Here is a 3,334-nt window from a genome sequence, read left to right on the forward strand (position 1 = left end):
TTTGTGAAAGCAAATGGCCGGTGATCATTTTTGTCTTCAATAATTAACAGGATGAAACTTCAGTCACCACTGCACAGACTTATATTTAGTTGATCACAAGACAAACCTTTCTTGAGGTGAAGTTTTATCTGTTTGTTCATCATTCATGGTTGTTTAACTGTGCAGTCATCTTATTTGGTGGTCTCATGACTTTTACATTGTCTTTGTAAAATGTTGTTGGGATGCAAATGCTGTGACACACAAAGATATTTGGTGAGAGGATGTGATGTAAATGCTGCATTATGATCAAGAACATGGCAACGTTTCTGTAGGACAGGGATCACCATATCCTGACCTCTTGGACCAGTGTTATGTAGGTTTTCAGTGTGTCCTGCTCCAACACACTTCAAAATGAATCTAATAGTCTATGAAGGTGAATTATTCATTTGAATCAGGCATGTTGGAGCAGGGACACATCGAGATTTCAGCATTAATTAAAACCCATTTTTATGATGAACATTTGCTGGAACCTGAAGTCTTTGCTTGGGGTAGCGCCTGCAAGCTAATCAGATTTTTAGGGGTGGCCCATGACCTCTCATGAAACTTCTTTGGTCACACCTTTGTTGAGGATATCATAAAAAGTTTATCATTAAGCCATAAAAGACTACAAATTAATCTCATAAGAGTTAATCTCAAATCACTGTGGCTTCACAAAAAGAAGGTTGCTGGTTCGATCCTCGGCTTGAACAGTGGTCTTTCTGTGTGGAGTTTGCATGTTCTCCCTGTGTATGTTCCTCCCACTGCCCAAAGACATGCATGTTAGGTTAATTGACTACTCTAAATTGCCTGTAGGTGTGAGTGTGAGCGGTTGTGTGTGTCTTTGTGTTGGCCCTGTGATGGACTGGCGACTTTTCCAGGGTGTACCCCGTCTCCTGCCCAAAGACTGCTGGGATAGGCTCCAGCTCCTATGCGACCCTAATAATGATGGACAATGAATGAATGAGTTTGGACTGTACAAGTCATTGTGAGAAATTTTGTGTGAAATTCAAGATCTTTGTTACCCCAACTAAGAGTCTACTCTGAAAGCAAGGCCAGAAACAAATTCTTACAATGAACCATGCAGCTCACAAGGTAACAGATTAATTTCTGTGCAGTTAAAATAATTTCTCACAAAGGTCGATGACAAGTTGTGTTTGATTAGGATTGTCTTTGTGATTCAGTAATTGTTAATGCTGGCTTTGTTCTTGTAATTGACCTCTGTTGAGCAAAAGAAGGTTATCTGTGTCTTTTTTCCCTAATACATCAAGCATTGCACTCACCTGCTCTGAATTCATCAATCAACACATATGATTCTGCTCACTTCATTGTATCAGCTGTATTTGAACCTTTTCCACTAGTTTCACATTTGTTTTCATGTGACTGGCTTAAAGTTTCTATACAAACTTTCCATAAACCGCCATCAAAAATATTACCTGCACAGTTATTCATATATAAGTTTTTTCACATTTTGCTCCAAATCTACCTTTAGGAAGACACTGAAAATCTTAGTCTTCTAAAGTCCACTCATTACATTCATTTGATTAAAAACATATTGCAGAAGAAGCTGGAGTGAGCAGTTTATTTAAGAAAACCTGCCTGCAGTAGAATGGAGTTTAATTCCTGTTGGATGATGGGCAGGAATGATAAACAGAAACATTTTCATTTAGTTATTTATTCACACCATATACTGGAAGTAAAAGGCCATATACTTGCACCATTTATGCACATACTGGATTAGTCAGTGTGATGTCCTCTTCTCACTTCTTTAAATGGGTTCAGTTTATATTTATTACTTATGCTGTGTTATGCAAGACTCTAGAAAATGCTGCTGGGTTTGGAAATGTACAGATTTTTCTTCACCCATATTAAAATCATAACTAAGACACAAGAAGATCTTTTTCTTTTCTACATTCAGAACAATGGGATCAGAGTCTGTTATATATATTCTTCATCTATATGATGCAGCTCCACATTTAAACAGTGCAGTTCTTTATTAACTGTTCAAATGATTTTTTTCCTCTTGATTTTTCCTGTTGCTTCCATAAAGCATGCCAAACTATTATTGTTGCATAAATGTTCTTGCTGCTTTGCCCTCCTCTTCCTCGTTCTCCTCCCTCCAGATCAGCCTTTATTAGGCTCTTTTCTGTGGGTTGCTGGAGTGTTTGCTTTGTGGATTGTGCTCCAGGATGGCATGGAAACCACCATGTTTACAGACAGAAGGAAAGTAGCGGAGCAGAGGTTCTGCTCTGCAATCCATAATAATGATGAACTTGGAGTTTGACAGAAAATACATAAAGCCCATGTTGATGTCTGTGCATTGAGAGCTGCATGAGTAATTGGAGTGGGCAATCAGTCATAATCACTGCAGGGAATTCACTAAACATAATGGTGGGTTGTAGTTAGGATGCAGTGATTTTGCTTGGCTCACGGCCTTCACTGTACTGCATTGTTAAGTGTGTTGAATGGAAAATTATATTTTTAAATGAAGAGACACTTGCCTGATTCCTTACTGACTTGCAGTCTGTAATTCTGTAACAGGAGAACTGTTAATTATTAGTTTCCTATTGATGAATGAGAATGATTACTGGTGGTTCTAAAGGGATTCCTCTTAGTTACAGCACCTGTTTAAGCAAGTCAGAGCTATATTTATTGTATGCATTCTAATAATGGGCATTCCCTTATTTTACACATATATTTTTTAAAATATTTAATTATTATCATCAAACAAATCAGTGCATTGCTTTGCAAAGTTCCCTCTTCTGCCAGCAGGGGTTACCATTAGTACACCAACAGGGTAGCGCTGAGGTCTGGTTAACCCAGTGTTCCACAGATTTTCAGATACAGAGAAAAGGGTAAAAAAAACAAAAACAACAACATGTGCTAAAGGTCATCGTGATGCTGGTGAAGATAACAAAGATAAGGCTGCTACTTGTTTACATAATTGTAACAAACACTTTACATCTTCCAGAGATCTTGCTTACTCCTTGCAGTGATTTGGCCTCTTCTTCCCTCCACCGAGTGATTCACGGTGCATTTCCAAATGTCAGGGTAAAAGAATGGTAAAGCATCCGAGTTGCAAATAGAAAATCAAACAGATTTCGGTTGAGCATCAAACACTGACGCTCTGAATGGTCAACTGATCTCATGAGTCTCTATTGGCAGCCTTTCTTTTTTAGATTTAAAGGAATGGTTTTCTAGAGAATAAACAAAGGTGAATGTGCATTTGCAGGGAAAAAAAAGAGTCGGATGAGATTTAAGTGTTGACCATTAGCAAATAGCTCAATTTGTAGCAGAATTAATGCTGTAATTGACTCTC

Source organism: Telmatherina bonti (assembly GCF_933228915.1).
Source record: "Telmatherina bonti genome assembly, chromosome: 17".
In the NCBI taxonomy this organism is placed as follows: Eukaryota; Metazoa; Chordata; class Actinopteri; order Atheriniformes; family Telmatherinidae; genus Telmatherina; species Telmatherina bonti.